The following is a 17,907-nucleotide window of genomic DNA, read 5'->3' on the forward strand; positions in this document are numbered from 1 at the left end:
AGCCAGAGGAAGAGAAATGCTGTGATGGTTGCTCAGAGCTGAGGTGCTGCAGCGCAGGAGGAAGCTTGTCCCGAAACAGCCGGCCCCGCGGCCCCGCGGCGGTGTTTTCCCGTCAGCGCAAGGGAAGGAAACGGGCTGGATCTGCCGAGCGGTGTTACGGGCACAGGCGTTGGGCGGTTCTGGCCGTTACCAGGCCTGGGGCAGAGCCTGTGGTCTGGTGCCAGCCCCAGGGCCTCCTGCCCTCCCCGCGTGTTGGTTATTTCAACTGAAATCCAGCTGCACGTTTTTAAATTTACTTTTATTGAAGGTTATGGCCAGTTAGATCATCTAACTGTTCTCAGTTGTTTCTAGCTGATAAAGTTCCAGAAAAGCCAGAATTTTGTTTATCCTCTTAGCAAAACAGGTGTTTCCGTCAAGTGAATTATTGCTGCTATTTTGCTAGTGCAGACCAAGAATTCCTAAACATTGGAGTTTTCCTGCAAAGTCTTTCCTCCCTCCCCCACTGCCCGGAGATACTCCCCACTCACACAGGGTGGGGAGTGTATGGTTCACGCCATTTAGTTGATGAGCAAACCAAAGGAATATGTCACGAGAAAAGCTCCTGCCTGAAGGTCAGGGCCACAGCTGGAGCAGCTGCAGGTCCAGGGACAGAACAGCGCCGAGGATATTGCAGCTGCAAAACAGCAGCAGCACAGTGAGACGGTCGGTGACTGCCAAGTCAGCCCCAGGAGCCCTGCGCTGCGCCGTCTGCAGGTCCAGGCACCCACGAGTTCTTGCTTTGTCGGCTGTTTGCCGTCTCTTGCAGCCTGAGCCTTCCCTTGCAGCTCCACCATGCTCCCCGCCCTGACCCGGCTATCTCATCTGCTCCTCTCTGCAGCCTGGCCAAATCCCTTGCGTGGCTCCAATTCGATTCAGATGGCAAATTTAGTCTGAAGAGTGAGGATACAAGCAGCATCTGGGAAGTCGGAGAGATCTCTAAACTTAGCAGACCACTAACCCTTTTACTCCAGTCATGCCGTGGTCGTTAGCCAGTACCTGCTGTGCTGACAAGGGGCATGTAATTCTCAGTGAACCAAGAAAAGGTTCGGTGGCACAACCCAAAGGTTAACTGAAGTGGCAGAACTAACCAGTTCTATTTTTGGCAATAACCTGAGCCAACAAATTGCCTTGGGCAAGCTGCTTTTTTGTGCTCCCAGCGTCCTTGTCTATCAAACTGAGGTTGCATCAGTACAGAGGTAGATGTCACGGTGTTTGCAAAACTTCTGGGACCAAAGGAGACCACGTTACTGGTGAAGGACCAGACAAGAGCAAAGGTAATTGCAGATGGACCTCGGGCAACTCTGCCACAGGCAGGAGAGGGAGATCAGCTTAATACCTTGGCCTAACTGCAAGAACCGTTATTATTTATTGGTGATAGCACAGCACAGCCCTTTATGAACAAATGTGGAGCAGTTAAGCTTGACCTAGCAAATGTACCAGAGTGACTGCACCCCTTCTCAAGTATCGCCTTTGCTGGCTCTATATTTACTAGCAATTAACTTGAGTGGAGTCCCAGGGTTCTCACTTTCTGAGGCACCAAGTGCAGGGTGGCCCGAGCAGCTCCAGGAAATATTAGCACAGTACAGAATCGCTCGCCTGGGGTGAATTTTAGCAGCAGCTGGCTAGGCCAGGAAAGACTGGAAGGGCTTTGCAGGTATCAGTTGTTCCAATCACCGGCTTGTGATTGCTCTTTTTGAATTTTCATGCCATGAAAATTGCAGCCAGCATGAGTTATATACAGTGGCATGTGGGAAAAGAAAAAAGCAAAAAAAAAAAGCATTAAATGCATGTCTTAGTCCTGCATTTGTTGGCTACAGGGAGGAGAGAGGCAAGTGAAGAAAAGTATAATAGTATCTACTGTCTGCATAGACATTTTTAGTCTCTGAGGGAAGAAAGGCCAGTTTCTCATCTGATACCGATCAACACCGACATCCGAAGCAAAGCTGTGTGTTTTACAGTAAAGGAGCAGATAAGCAAGTGTAGTGTCTTGGTGTTCAGCTCTGTAAAGCAGACCTAACAGTTGAAATGCGGTGTCTAAATGATCAGCCCACGTTAGAGTGTTAATATAGATTATCCAAATAAAATAAGTTGTCAAATACTGGTGAAAAGTTATAATTTTAGTGTGAAAGAAGTTTGAAGAACTGTCACATCTGCTGCCCTTAGAAAAGGCAGGTGGCGAAGTGTGAGAGCTGGGGAATAGTTCTCGGTTAGAGTCTGACTGTGCACCAAGCTTCCAGAAGATACTGGGCAAATGTGGAATAGTCAAGAAATGCCTAAAAAACCTTCCCCTTTGAAGATACCTTTCCATTCTAGAGTCACTCTTAACAATCAGAATTTGACGTTGCCTTTAAATTGCGCTTGTGACGCGAGATTGTGGGAGAGGGGGAGATGGCTGCAGGTTAAACAGCCTCGAGCTCTGTTGATAACACAGGCTCGACCTCGAAGGGAGGACCAAAAACTGTTCCCCGTGGTAAATTTTATGGTGAGGACAGCCAGATATTGCAGCAAGTTGAAAATGCAGATACATGCGTGATTTCGATAAAACCTCCAGTTAGCGGTCTGCTTGGATGACTTACAGTAGGACAGCAGCATCTTAGTTGTCCGTGCTTGGGACGTTGCAGCTTGTTGACTACTGCGACGTAAAGTCGCCTTTTGCTGGAGGTATTTAAAAGACGTGCAGACGTGGCGCTTAGGGACATGGTTTAGTGGTGGCCTTGGTAGTGTGAGGTTAATGGTCGGGCTCGATGATCTTAAGGGTCTTTTCCGACCTCAGTGATTCTCTGATTCCTTCATGTTTCTATCCTGCCTTGACATTTGCAGGTGTTTAACATGCTGCAGCAGAAGGCTAAGGTGGAGGGAGATGCCATCAGGACAGAGGTGTCCCTCACAAGACAAGATAAGGGTGAGTGCCTTTACAAGGTCCAGGATAAATGCAGATTGGGGCCCGGGGTACTTTGGGCTTGTACATGTCAAATCACCCAACTGTGGTTAGAAAGGCTGGTTTACAGACAGCATGCTTCTTCCTGAGAGGGATTAGTTTGTCGGTGAGGCACAGGCTGGCTTCTGCCGAGAGCTGCATTCTTCATCTGGGCCACAGGTTTCCTGTGACCTACAGAACATCGCTCTGCTTTCTGGTGAAACAGAAGAAATTATGGTTGCAAGTTCTTTCCTATCTCAAGCAAAGAATTGTCTCTTCATACAGCTGTGGAGACAGAGTGGAAATAAGTTTCTTTTTCAGCTTCATCATTCCCCACATGGAACAGGTCATATCTGTCCACCTAAATGACCCAAGACAAAAGTTTACACAACTTTTCACATTTATCATCCTTCCCTTCCAGCCCTGGCATTGGATCTGTAAGCTATTCTGGGCTAGCATTTCTCTGATAACGCTCACAAATTTCCAACTGCAGAATCACTGGGAGCAAGTGACTCAACCCGAGATGTAGTTGCACCTCAGGACATTGACTCGAAAGATAACGGGGTGAGGGGGGGGGTACAATATGCTAGTTCAGAAATTTCACATGAATCACAACAAGAGGAGAATGCACTGAGAAAATATGCTGGTAAACATGCGGTCACAAGGAAAAAAAGGAGACTAATGAGTCTGTTTATAGCATAGTCATTTCTAAACCTAAACGGGTCACGTTACCTTTCCCACCAAGGACTCGCAGCATCTTTCTGGTTGTGTGAAACGGTCTACAGCAAATGGGTGTAGGGGTGTCTGGAAAAAAAAAAAAGAATGAACCCAAAACAAACACTCCCCCCCCCACGCTATAAAAAAAGGCGCGCACACACATTAAAATCCCACAGCAAATTAAGTTCTAGATTCATATCCGACTCTCAGCTGTCACAAACCAACACAGCTTCACCAAAGCCGAGGAATCTTCCCCAGAAGGTAACTGACCTTTATCTGCCTCAGTCTGTAATAACATGACTCTTAGGCAGTTTTGTTCTCATAAATAAAACTGGAGCAAACAGTATTTGCTCTGTCATAGGCACAAACACCTTTTCATTTTTTTTAATACTCATTAAAACCTGCACACTAGTGGATTTTGAAACGACGCAGTATAGGCAAAGGCTGACCGTTGTTTTACACAACATGCAGAGTATAGTATGTGGCATACACATTTATAAAGCATGAAAGGCAGTGGAGAATTAGAATTTCTAGCCTATATAATAATTTAGTTTGATGCTAGATATCACCTTTCTTTGTAGGTCTTGCCTATATCCTCTGAACATTAAAGCTAAAACCAAATCGCAGTGCTATTTATGCCCACAGGTAATTCCACTTTTGAAAAAGAATTTGATGGAAAGCCATTTGCTCCAAAATGAGATGCGTACCAAAGTTACATGTAGAAGAGTAGTTTCCAGCAGCTCAGAAAAAAAAAAAACCACCAACAATTGCATCTCTGGAACTTCAGTAAACAAAAGAATGCTATCTTTTCCCTCGCTGCTGTAGGACGAGAACAGCAGGCTTGCTTCCCCATTCCCAAGCCAAGTGACTTTGTTTACCATGTCACAATATTTACCAGGCAGATCTTGCTTGGAGAACAAGGCTGCGCCCTGTCTGTCCTCCCCGTTGCAACTGTGTTGTAACCAGGAAAGGGATGAATGTGTAACCAGAGTAAGAGATAGCAACACGGAAACATGCTCTATCACTTGATTGCACAGAGTCCAGATGCCATTCTGTGTGCTGGGAGGCAATACAAGCAGAGAAGTTGCTAATGATGGCTGACTGTAGTTGGAGTGCTGTGCCAGACCTATGCACCTGTAATTCAGTCTGAAATGTTAATAATCCACAGGGCTACTTAATCTTTTTCTGTGTTTTTTAAACATAAACTCACTGTAGTAAAAAAGTTACAGAACTTTAAAATGCTCACAGTCACGAGCATGTTGAACTTCCCTGTAAGAACAAGCTGAACCTTTCTGTTTAATATTCAGGTTCCAAACTTCCATAAGACTTCAACTTTCTGTCCCAGTTCAGGATGGAAGAAGTGACCTGAAGCATTGAAAACATTCCCAAGGCAGGCAGAGAGAAAGCGGTTGTCCTCCCGCGGTCTGGTTTTCACAATAATTCCTCCCCGGCTTTCCAGGGCAGCCTGCGAGTTACAGCCACAAGGTCTTTGCCTTCTTGCTCATTCTTCCCGCAGGACAGCGAGCTATCCCCATACAGCACAATCCCCAAAGCTGGCTTTATTTTTTTTGTAGAGGAAACTTGTCCCTCATCCGATAGCTCGAGGAAATCGTGCTATAGCAGTTGTAGTAGTTACTGCCTCTCATTGCCCTGCCTTTACCTTAGCTGCTGCAGTTCACAGTGTCGCAGCTCAGACTCGCTTTGCTGCTGGTTGAGGGTACAAAGCCAGGTTTTGCATGGAGGTGGCCAAAGCAAAATCACAGGTACCTTTCTCTGGGCACTGATGGCTTTTGGCAGAGAGTTGGCGTGGAAGGGTGAGGACAGACATGACATTTCACTACAGCCTGTGCATCAAAACCTTAAAAGACTCCGCTACACCTCCCTTAACTACAGCCCAAGCTGTTTGCTGCCATCCTTCATCCAGCAGGCCACTGGTCCAGAAACCCAACAGCTCTTCCCACCTACCTCAGTGCATGCTCAGGCGCCTTAAACAGCAGAGCACACCGCTGGCAGATCCAGAAGATGAGGAACGAAGTTCTCATCCCACGCCACTACCCACGCCTGCTGGTTATCAGCCTTGTAGATTTGCTGATGCACAAACATTTGCTAAATCATTGCAGGCAAAAGCAACCGATACGGCTTAAATCACGTAAAGAGCTTGTCTAAATTAGCGTAGCTGATTTCGCCTGATAGCAATTTCAGTGATCATTTCTCCGCTTCGCTGCTGGTAACATTCACCTCCAAAACGCATGAGAAGTTGGTGTGAATTTAGGGCAGTGATCTTTCCATCAGTATATCTGTATCTGGGAGACAGTCAGCCTCAGCGTAAAGCACAGAAGGAGGTGGCTCGAGCTAGTGACTGGCTTTGCATGGCTGCAGAGTGAGCAGCGGTCACGCATGCTGCTCTGCCAGGACAAGCATGGGGAAATAACCCTATCGATTAGGAAACAACAAACCGATGAAGGTGTAACTTCTTCAGCCAGTTGTCTGTTGCTAACGTTAACTAGAAAAGAACTCTAAAACAGGACTTTTTTGCCAATGTAGTTGCATTCACACAGTGCGCTTTTGGAAGCAGTGACAGTGACAGCTTGGAGGTACGGGGTTTGTTTGTGGGGTTTCTTTTTCTGCACTCCCAGAGAATGTTACTGCACTTTCTAAACATGGAAATACAAACTCGGTCCTCCTTGGCCTTACCCCTAGCGGGTATCATTGATGGTCTCCAGGAACCTCCTGGATTGCTTGTGCCCTGCTGCGCTATCCCTCCAGCAGCTCTCAGGACAGCTGAAGCCCCCCATGAGGACCAGGACCTGCGAACACAAGGCTGCTCCTACCTGTCTGTAGAGATCCTCAGCCGCTTGTTCCTCCTGGTCAGGGAACCTGTAACAAACACCTACCACAATGCCACCCTTACCTGTTTCCTCTTTATTCCTCACCATCTGCAGGTGAGGTCCCTCCTGAAGGAAGGAGCTGCGTTCCCATGCAGCAGCACTCTGGTCACGGGAGCCATCCCACCACATCTCCATGATCCCGACCAGATGGCAGCCCTGCTGCTGCACGTGGGTTTCCACCTCCTCAAGGTCATTCCCTGCGCTGCTGGCACGAGTGCACAGGCACTTCAGAGAGGCACCACAGCGCGTTGTCTTCCTAGAAATGGTTTTGAGGATTTCTCCTTGATGGTGCCTTATAAGCAGTTTCGTTGATTTTACGATCCCTTCCCGTCACATCACCCAAACCCTTTGCTTGTTGAGGGCTTGTTGAGGGAAGGAGAGCCTGTCTGTCACTCCTTCCCAGGCTGCTGGTTACTCTGTCCCTCCCCATCATTCTTAGTGCCTGTGGTTTTCCGGGAAACAGGGAGATTTATTTAAACTCACTGCACTAGAAGAGAAATGCTGCGTTGTACAGAACTTCAGCTGAAGCCTTATGCCAGGGCTATTCAGTCATTGAGAGTTTAATTACACAGATGTTGCCTCCATACAAAAGTTGTGTTGACATAAGCTATATTGATTTACTTATATCAATATGACTGTCTTTGATTACATCCAAGTTGCGGACACATCCTCCTCTAGCTTCTGCGAGCTGAGAAGGCTACAGCTCCCTGCAGGGAGTGGCACACAAAAACCCACAAACACTGTTTTTTCCATGACCGTACCCAGTGTTTTTTGCAGAATTTCCAGACAGCTGCAGCCAAACCAAACAGATAACTCCCCAGATAAATGCCTGGTCCTTTAATTCTCCTGAAAGGAAATTTCCAGGGTGGGGGAGAAAGAGAGCATTTGAGTTTCAAGCTGCGCTAAAAACCTGTTAGAGGGAAGACACGAGGTTGAGAAGAGTAACCTCTTCAAAGTCCACGTCATCAAAACAGCGAGCTGGGAAGCTTTTGCCGGGAACCATTGCGATACTTGCTGCCACCCAAGGGAGGCAGAAGAAAGGGCAAGGGCAGGGCTGAACGCCCCTTCTTCTTTCTCTGGTCTCCAGCACTCACCTGTTTGCTTTCAGGCTGGGTAAGGCTGGAAGGAAAGCAGTGCTGCGGTATGCCATCAGCGCAGGACAGAGCACCCCGTAACACTGGGGCAGCGACAGCCTGGATTTCATTTTGCGTGGGCAGAGGAGAACATGTGCTGCAATGCCACTGGGAAATTCCAGCATGGCCTTGGCACAACCACACTCAACAGGTTTATCCTCTTAAGCCCAGCCAACAAGCACTGAAGAGGGCTGCTGTCTGACCAGCAGCAAATTCAGAAATTTATGATGCAGAAGACAAGACTCCTGGGGCCAAGGCTAGAGCAGGCTCTCACCCAGCGTTTTCGATACACTGCAGTGCTCGAGGGACGTGGCAGGAAAAACCATCGCTTCAGTCTGCTGTCCATCCCTCTGACGAAGTTTCCTCCTGGTGTGGAGATTTACGCTGTTCTCATGTGCTTCTCCTGAGCAACTACCTGCCTACAAACCCAGAACCTGTCCCATCTGCATCACAATTTAAAATGATTGCGAAGTTAAATTTTATCGCTGATATATTAAAAGAAAATTTGTTATCGCAGTTTAGACTATCTTCTTAGCATGCATGGGATGATGCTGTTTATACTGCGGTAAAGTGGACACCAAGAGCTGCTGGTTCAGGCTCCTTATATTTTGCACCAGATGCACTGGGATCACTCGGCAGTAAAATACAGCATGGACAGGGGGAACCTACACAGAAAGCTTTCAGGTAGGAAAGTTCTGTGTGGGTTGGTACCTGTATAAAAATAGGGATTATCCCATTAAAACTGGCTGAACACAAGCAAACTTTTTTTTAAGCAAAAAAACCCCAAAGGCAGTTTTTTTGGTTTGGTTTGGTTTTAATTGTCTGGGAATTTTGTTCATTTTTTCAGTAAAACAATTGAAGGGAATAGCTTCATTTAAGGTTTCATTACCAGCAACCAATATTTTTCACAGATAAACATGACATTTCAAAGGATCGCCGCTATCCTTACAGGGCATTTGCTTCCATCAAAAGCTTAGTTTTTGTCAAAATCTCCCTTTAGTAAAATCAAGTGAAACGGATCCTTTGGGCGGGATTGGATTTTAGCTGAATTCCAGTTTGCTTTGAGGAACATGCCCTCATGTGGGTATCTGTTACAGCTGCAGCAAATGCAATCCTTTGCAGGCAGGCTTAGTTTCTTCTCTTTCATTACCAGCAGCTTTCTTAACTAAACTTGCTTTCTCCCAGACCCACCCAGGTATTGTACAGGCGGAGAGGGATGAGATCTGGTTTATGCAACAGGTTGCAAGAAAGAAGGAAAAATTAATTCCAGTGATCAGCTTGACACGAGAGGTGACAGAAATGTCCCTAATTAAAAGTAACAGCCCTGTGATTACTCCCCAGGTTCCCAGGAGGGAACTGGCTAACTTCCAAGGTTTGTAGGACTTTATCGAAGGTTTCGTGGTGGGCATTATCAAGAATTTCAGGATGTTGTTGGGTGCAACAAGACAGGGAACCTCGGCTTTGGGTTTCACACAATGATCGACGCTTCGGAAAGAATAAGAGCACATCCAAATGCGTTTTACATTTCTTTTGCAGAGGTACAGATGCCGTGCAGGGGAGAATCGTGCCCTAAAAACTTAACCTGGTAACAGATCTGCTACAACACGTTGCAGGTGATACTAAACTGGCAAGGACTGTAAGTACTTCTGAAGGATTTCATTAAGCTCTTAGTAAATTTAAGTGATGACTCAAAATAAACATGATGCAATTCAATATGGCCAAATGCAAAGTACGGTGCTTAAGCAGGAATAAGTGACCACAGTATTGCAGGATCGAATGTAACTGTTTATGTAGCACTTCTGTAGGAAAGGTCTGGATTTTTCTTAGAGAAAAAAACATTTCATGTTTCATTTAGAAAAGCAAGAGATTGAGAGCAATCTTCCAACACATCAGCAGGTGCTATTAAGAAAAAGACATGAATCTGGTCTCCATTTCCCATGGTAAAGGTGAATGTTTATGTGCATTAGATGACTTCTCAAAAACTATTCCATCTCTATTTTCTATTTTCCTGTTTATTAAGCAATGAGACCATCACATAAAAGTTGATCTCTTTAAATATTCTTGCCTTAAGCATCTACAAGCCATGAAGAAAGCGACTCATTTTTCTTCGGAGCGTCTCAAAATCGCACCCGGTGTGTCCTTGGTGCTCAGACGCGCAACTGTGAATTTTTCCAGTCTATCTCTCGTAGTAACCTATGGAAAGCAGGTCTACTAACCCCAAATCTGCGGAGAGACCAAATGCCAACCGGCAAGTCCAGTCTCTCCAATTTATATTGCCTCACTCAGTCACTTTCTCTCCGTCTCTCCCTGTTCCAGTAACTCCTTTCCTGATAGGTTAGGTAAGAAAACTAATAATCTTGCGGCGTTTGGAGCTGGCTGTGTTATTAGAGTCTCCATGGGTACTAATTCCACACACTTCCTTGGCTTAGGCCAGGACATACTTTTCATAAAACGTTACAGAAAAATACATCATAAAAGCTTTTTATTGCATGTCAATAAGGTGATTCTTGAAATCTTGAAATGTCTGATGGGGATTTTTCAAAGCAATTGAAAAGCGCACGTGGTGATTCTGCTGGGTTTAACTGGAGGGGGGGAACCAAACAAAACCCCCACAAACAAAAATATTCCGTAAAGCTTTATAAAAAACGCAGCTTTTCTTAGCAGCACCTGCCTTCAAAAACCGTAGAGAAGAACTGAGACTGAGCTGGAGCACGTACTGGTTTTCATTATGCAGCCCTTACTACTAGAATTAAAATAAACGGGAGGATGTGGGGAGAGGAGCACCTTCCGCTGCTGTGACTAAAGCGTCTTAAGCCACCTCAGATCCTATCGGTCTTTTGAAACTTAAGAGAAATGCCCAAGATATAGGACTGGGTTAACTCTGCACGAGCCAGGCCGGCTCCGAAGCAGCGAGGTTGATGTGTGTTGGTGGGAGATGTAATTACCCGCAATAAGAGGAAGGACACATCCGCACTTGTTTTTAAAGCTATCCCTCCATTCATAATTTCTTCTTTAGGAGCAAAACTGTGTTTAACCTTCACCACAAAGCCATGACCAGGCTCATCATCAGCATAATAATATCAAGACCCTTTGGTTGCAAAGAGAAACCTCTTAGAATTTAAACGACGGAACCGTCTTAACTTTCAAATATGTTTAAATTATGTCACCTATTACAAATGCAAGGTAAAAAAGAGAAAAATCACATTAATAGCAGTGTCAGTGTTTCCTTCACTGTGTCTTTCTTAGGGACAGACACAAAACTCAGCCTGTGTGAAATGCCAGCAAACAGGAGAATTTGGCCGTTCTTTGCAAAAAAAAAAACGGGACAAGATGGCTCAGCATGAGCTGGGATTTTTGCAGCTACTTAATTTCTGAGGGAGTTGCTTTAGCTGCCTGGAAAGGTTTGAACATGCTGATTTGTTTTTATAGGAATCTGTATCCAGAGGAGCATCCCAACCCTGTAGGGGCAGAATTTGTGATGCCCACTACCAAAAAGCCTTCTTTTCCCCCCGAGAAAAGAAGGAATAAAGGTCACCCTTAGGGATAGATTTTAGCCTGCATGCATTCAGGACACCTGCAGTCATGTCCAGACTGGAAATGTAAGCCTCAGCCTACAAATCCCCTTCTCCACACAGCACAACCTTTGAGTCTCTTCTGGTCGCTCAGGGAAGGGATTTCAAGGAAACTCCACCTGAAATCTGCTGAGTTTCCAGCCTGGACCGCTCCCAGGAGGGCAGAGAGGACGTCCGTGCTGGATGACACCGATTCTCACCGCAGCGGGGATGCTCATTTAAGGGGAGAACGAGCAGAGCCAAGGTAGCTGCTGCTTTGGCAGTTCTCTGCGACCAGAGACTCGAGGCTTCGTTTTTCTCTCCCCCGGCAAGAAACCCCCACCGGTTCCGAAGTCTTCCCACCCACGGGCAGGCGCTCCGTGGGTCTCCCAGTGCAGTACCCCAAAGCCTTGCCCGTGCAAATACATCGACGGGGTGGCCAGATTCTGCACATTTTCCGGCCGAGCGCGGACGCTGGGAGCCGTTCCCGAGTTGCCGGCAGCTGGCAGACATCTCCTCCGGATGCGTTCAGAGCTCACCAGAAATCACGCTTGGCTGCTGCAGCCGTTTGGGGTTCGAGCCCAGTATTTTGTGGGCTTACCCCATTCTTTAAAACCCACGACGGATGCTCCGTCAGGAAGCGTTTGCTGTGAAGATGGATACTTGTGCGTCGTGGGAGAACGATGCCGCTCCGTCGCATCCCCCAACCTCGTTTCACCCGCGCTGGGGCGGGAAGCGGGAGCGCGTACCTGTGCGTAAGGACGCTGCGCAGCAATTCACTTGTGTTTCTAAAATTTGCACTAAACCAGGGCCCCCGTCTCTGTCGGCTCCTGTGTGTGTGTGTGTGTGTGTGTGTGTCTCTCTCCCTTGGCTTTGTTGGTTGTGACTTCACAGCCGGTCGCTATGGAAACGGTTTGATGTCACGGGGAACTGAGAGCTCAGGTAGGGAGAAACCAGCGGCAACTCGGAGAAACCACGCCCGTGTGCGTACCGGATTTGTGCCGTTGCCCAGGAGCCGACGGGAACTTTTTAATATTTCATATTCTATATTAATAGTGGAAAAAATTAACTTTTTTTTTTTTTTGGGGGGGGGCAATATCAAAGCGCGGAGCTCACAGGATCGCTGCTTCGTGCCCAGCCACGCCCCGTCTCACGCAGCCAGCCAGCCCGCCTCCGGCCCTCCGTCGCTCCCACGGCCGCCCCACCGCCCACCCGTGCCCGGGGCGGGCCCACGGCGGCCCCACGCCTCCCCCCCCCATCCCACCCCCCCCGCGCTGAAGCGCCAAAGCGCGCGCCAACTCTCCGTCCCGCCCCTTCCCCGCCTCCATTGGTCCATCCCCACCGCGTCCCGCCCCTCCGGCGACCGACAGCCGTTGGGCCAACCGTCGGCGGCGCCCCGCGGCGGGGTGGGCGGGGCCGGGCGGTGACGTGTAGGGAGAGGGTAGCAACAGTTGCCTCGAGACCCGGCGCCAGGCGCCATAGTGACCGTAGCCCTGGAGACTGTTACTTGCCAACGGGAGCAACGCGCGGCCCCGGCGGCCGGAGCCCAGCGCAGCCCGCGGCGCCCGGCGGGGAGGGCAGGTGAGCGGGGGCGCGGCGCCCCGCCGAGGGGGGGGGGGGGGGTGAGCAGCGGGGCCGGCCGCGGGGGTCCCGCCTGCTGAGGGGGCCCTCCCGCTGAGGGGGCCGGCGGCGGGGTGGATAAGGGGCGGACGGGGCGGGGGGGGAGCGGGCGAGGCGCTTCGCGGCCTCCGTGGGGGTCGGTGAGGCGGGGGGCGGCAGCGGACGCGGGGACACCCCCCCCGTTCCCGTCCCGGCCGCAGGCTTCGCGCCCCGGAATGTTCCCCCGGGGTCCGCCGCCCCTCGGTGCCGGCCGGGGCTGAGGGCGCTCCCCGCGCCGCCCCCGGAAAGTTGGGAGCGGCGTCGCGGCCGGGCGGAGCGGGGGAGGCGACACCCTCCCCCACCCCCCCCACCCCACCCCGGTGCCGCTGCCCGGAGGCACCGCCCGGAGCGCCGCGGTCCCCGCTCCGCGCCCTGCCCGGGGAACGGGAATCCAAACCACCCTCCGGCGCGGCGGTGCCGGGGTCCCGGCCGGGGAACCGCATCCCTCCCGCCGTAACGAACTTCTCCCCGGCTCCCTTGGGGTTTTTTTTATTTTCCTTTAACTCCGAGCATCAGGTTTGGTTCGGAACAAGCGTTCAGGAACAAACCTCGGCTGCTACGGACCCCGGCGGGCTCTGTGCCCCCCTCCCGCGGCGGTGTGGGCTTGCAAGTGCCCGGGGAGAGTTGGGAAGAGGGGACAGGGGCCGGCCAAGCCCCTCTGCCTTCTTGCGAAGAAGCTCGTATACCTTTTGTGTTGTCTCCGTTTCCCCCCGGGCGCTCCTCCTCGTCTTACTGGGGCTGGGGGGGTTGATTTCAACTCCAGCTCTGAAATCCCAGCGCTTGCTTTCTTGTTGGCCTTAGAAAGGAGGGTAAATGACAATAAGACCTATTTTTAAGCGTCCGCCGTCTATTCTTGACTTGGTTTCTCCTGTTTGTTTTGAATAAAGTGCGTTGTGAAACGAGACTCATCTCCTGTTAAAGCAGGATTTTGTGTATGGGCCTATTTCAAGCGTGAGTTCCTGCAGTCTGATTAAATCTTTCCATTCTTTGTCTTAGATACTACTCTGAAGTCTTTTTTTGGTTTTGCTATTGAAAGAAGCAAATCTTACTAATTAACGAGCCAAGTGGAATAAATGATAATTTTTAAAAATTTACTTTATGTTTTCAGGCATGGAGTAACCTTAAACTGACCGTGCTCAGCTTCAGATTCATTTGTTAGTCAAGGCTTTTTTTCATCCGCTTCTGCCCAAACTTTTCAAATCTCAATCTCTGTTACAAATCATTTGAAAATAGAGAGTAATTGCTGGCTTAAAAAAAAGAAAAAAGAAAAAAAAAATCAGTCTCAAAATATAAGCCTTAAGCTCCCAAAGACTGGGGTTTCTTCTGTGCCTCTGCTGTTTGATTTTTCAGTGGGAGTTTGCCTCAGTCACTTTAAGATGAATTCAATCTTATCTCAGGTTTTATTTTGAAATTACACGGCTAGTGGAAGGCAGTCAGTACGGAAGGGAAGGCATCTCAGAAGGCCCTCTCATGGTAACATATTTCAAGATGAGTAGAATCAGCCTCTGAAGGTATCTTTTGAGGGAGTCTAGGATGAGCCGAGTTGGACGCTTGACTTCTAGATGGCTGAAGTCAAGTGAGGAAAAAAATCACACTTGTCCAAATTGTGGGTGTTGGATATCTGACGTCAGGACTGGGGTGTGGTGGCTCTGAAAGTGATGCTCATTGTTTCATGTTGAAAAGTCTTAGTTCATATTAAAAAAAACCCGACCAAACAAGCAACTCATCCGTCTGGTTCTTTACCTCTCAATATTGCTGTCCCAAGGAACGTGAAATTTATTTGAATTTTGTGAGATGTTTTGCGTTTGCCTTTCAGTATATACAGATGTGGGCATGCTCCGTTTTTTTGTTTTAAGCCTTTTAGAGTCCCTGTTCTCAAAGCTGTTGCCATGCCAGGGGAGGTTTGGAAATACTCATCTTTTCAAACTGGCTTCTCGAGTAACTGCAGGATCTTGGTCCGCAGGGTAAAAGCACACACAAAAACAAACGAGGGGTTGACAACTGGAATTTCTTTGTCCCACCGGCTTTCTGCAAAATGGGAAAGATCCCAATGCACTCGTGGATGGTGATAAGGACGTCTGCTGCTACAGAGGAATGCAAGAGCCAGGTCCCTCAGACTTCACATGGGGCTCCCACAGACAGTTCCTGCTTTGCATTTCCCTGCTGTGCCATTTGCATCTCATGAATTCCTCTCATAGTACCGTGTCCCTGTCCTGGGGCCCTACGTGCCAGCTCTGTTTGCTGTGGAAGGGTCCGAGTGAGTGCAAAATCCCAACACTGCGCTACAGGAACCAGAGAGGGTGTAAGATGTGCGGGCAACTCACTGGGTGCTGTGGCCGTGGCCCAGGGCAGCAAATTCTCCCTTAGCATCAGATCCACCCTCTCAAAGAGCATTTTGTAGGTTTGGCATATAAATTTGTAGGTTTGGCGTATAAATGGAGGCCCATCTTCATCGAGGGACTCAGCACCACGTGTCCCGTTGAGTCCCCCCCGCAGCAGGGGTAGGAGGGAGGGAGAGGGTCACCCATCTCAAGGCTGAGTGCTGTCTAGAGAGAGTAGCTGTTAAATCATGTGTTATGTTCGTGAAGGTACATTAAAAATACACTTTCTGTATATTTTTGCATGTGTAAATCTGAAACGGTAATTTAAGGCCATCGTTGTTGAAGACATGAGCAGTCAGTACCACTGATGCCGTGTGTCCTGGCTATCTGTAGGGGTAAATTCTTCGGTTGAGAGTATTCATCGTCACTAAAAGTCACCTCCGTACAACTTCTTCAGGGCTGCCATAAATGTAAAGCCTCAGTCAGTGGTTAATAACTGTAGCTTTTCCTAGCTCGATCGCAGTAAAATAGATGGCGCCAGTCATTGTCTTTAAATAGTCTCACGCTTGTAACACCTCAGAGCATTGACAGCTGTTAGGTTTAATCGCAACATGTTTTCGCTTTTAATACAGGCCTGTAAACATAGCTGTTTTAACGTATTCTAGCATATTTTCCTTGTTCAGTTTTAGTACTCTAGAGCTAAAAGCGTCCTGCGGCGTGCAGAGTCACAGCGCAGGGAGGGCAGTGCTGATTCAACAGGCATATCTTACCACTCGGCTTCTCAGCCAAAGTTTCTGCTGGAGGCTGCCGAGTTATATTTAAACCAAGTTTTCTCTGCTTTCCCTCCCTCGAAACAAATGCCAGCGCAGTTAAGGTCTGGACGCCCGCCAGCTGGAGCAAAGCGCTGCCCGGACCAGCGTGCCAGGGCTTGCCGTGGGTGCTGCGGAGAGGAGCGCCTAACCTCCCCCTGTGTCAGCACATGCAGCTCGGTGATCCGGGATTATGTTTCTGATATTTGAAACATATGCAAGGTTTCTTTCTGTAATCTGCGCTTTGAGGCTCGGTATTTTGTCTTATTTGTACTGGCAGTTCTTTATTCCTGTGTTCAAACATTCACAAATCCACCTTATTGTCTAAGAATGTGCTGGCTTTCTCACGTTAGGCTGTTTCTGTCTAAGTAGCATATGAACTAATTATGCCATAAATACATAAATAGATGACAAAACATTCTTCAATGCAAGCCATGTACCCCTTAATACACTGAACAAAGAGGAATCCTTTTGTATGGGGCACTGTCTACAGACAATCACTTTTCTTAGCGCAGAAAGCATGGAGGAAATTATTTCAGGGCGTATCAGTACACAAACTGTTTCCAGTTGAGGGGGGGGAACCAAACCAAAGCCACCTTTAGCTTTGGGTCATGTTTTTATGAAAGATGGCCATGTCTGCATTTCACCCAGCTAAAACAGAAGGACTAGAAACATTTAAATTTCCTAATTCAGCTGACTTGTTAAAACAATACGTAGTTCTGTATAGACGTGTGATTTCATGCCAATGAATGTGAAAATCTTCCTCTTCCGATGATATTCCTGCTTACTTATGACACTAGGGGGTCAGGCAGTATCTATCCAGCATTAAATTTACAAGGAGTATTTCAAATTGCAACAAGCAAGAGTCTTCCCAAACAGAACTTTATAAACTGTTTTGTTTTGTTGATCTGGTATTACATAGGAGTTAAGAGCTGTAGAAATGCCAAATGAAGGCATTTGAAAAGGAATTTAAAGGCAATTGATAAGCTTGCTTTTTTCCTTAAATTAGATTTTTAATAAGAATCTCTTTTTCTGAGCTTAATAAATGCTGAAGAAGTCTCAGCATAGTATAAACATGCTGTAGCAGTGAAGCTTTGAAAGAGATTAGCAGTTGAACATTGCAGTTGCTTTCAAAGAAACAGAGGTCACAGAATGCCGTGCCAATGATGAGTTTTATAGAAAGCAAATGCAAGATAAATCAGATTCTCTGTTTTCTTGTCACAAATCAATTCTCTGCTGAAGGAAATCCTCAATGTCTCTAGCAAGAAGCTGACAGAAATAATAACTGCATTGACTGCAGCGATATTCCTGACGGGTGCATCATTTAGTTCACTGATGTATATGACTATCCAGTCATAACAAATTATTTTTTCTGTTTGAGGTGGTTCTTCTCTGGCTTGAAGTGTGGGAATGTCTGAATGTGTATGAGGACAAAAGACAGCAGGTACCTGTGTGTAGGCTATGATGAAGACCAGCAGTTTGAGACACGTCCCTGTCTTCTGTGGCAGAGTGACTTCATGCTCAGACTTCTTCAGGGCATCTGTAGTTTTTACGAAGTCTGGTCCTTACAAAGAAAATGCAGAACACAACCAGAAACAAAGCAAAAGTGGGAGGCAAGAAGGTTTCTGTGGATGCCACCATCTCCAAGATGCGTGTAGCAGCGTCTCTTTATGGAGATCACCACCTGCTCTTCAGGAGTTGTCCTGTCGCATCTCTTAGGGCAGCCCATGCTGAGCTGACAAAAGCACTTCGCTGTTGCTTGCTGCATCTATGCCGTGAATTCTGCCACCGTAGCTACACGGTGCCGAGGGCATGCATTTCCTTTCTGCGCCCTTGTCTGCTGATGCTGTTCTGCTGTGAGAAATTCACAGTG

At 48.0% G+C, this 17,907-nt stretch overlaps 1 protein-coding gene and 1 long non-coding RNA gene across 7 annotated transcripts in view; both read left to right on the forward strand.

The window, feature by feature from the left end:
* Nucleotides 1-1,189: 1,189 nt before the first annotated feature.
* On the forward strand, nucleotides 1,190-10,851 carry LOC129197278 (uncharacterized). 2 transcript variants are annotated; one of them, XR_008574286.1, is made up of 4 exons: nucleotides 1,190-1,313; nucleotides 2,860-2,941; nucleotides 9,231-9,330; nucleotides 10,711-10,851. It is a non-coding gene; the product is annotated as an uncharacterized LOC129197278 (long non-coding RNA). The 2 variants fall into 2 exon arrangements; XR_008574285.1 differs by having other exon boundaries at nucleotides 9,231-10,851.
* Nucleotides 10,852-12,721: 1,870 nt separating this feature from the next.
* Nucleotides 12,722-17,907, forward strand: part of RFX2 (regulatory factor X2) — a 59,144-nt gene continuing 53,958 nt past the window's right edge. For 4 of the 5 annotated variants that reach the window (XM_054805580.1, XM_054805583.1, XM_054805584.1 and 1 more), the window contains exon 1: nucleotides 12,722-12,826. The gene's annotated coding sequence lies outside the window, so the exon portion shown is untranslated. The remainder of the gene's footprint in view (nucleotides 12,827-17,907) is intronic. The other variant, XM_054805581.1, reaches the window with a different exon arrangement.

Source organism: Grus americana, chromosome 28 (assembly GCF_028858705.1).
Source record: "Grus americana isolate bGruAme1 chromosome 28, bGruAme1.mat, whole genome shotgun sequence".
Classification (NCBI taxonomy): domain Eukaryota; kingdom Metazoa; phylum Chordata; class Aves; order Gruiformes; family Gruidae; genus Grus; species Grus americana.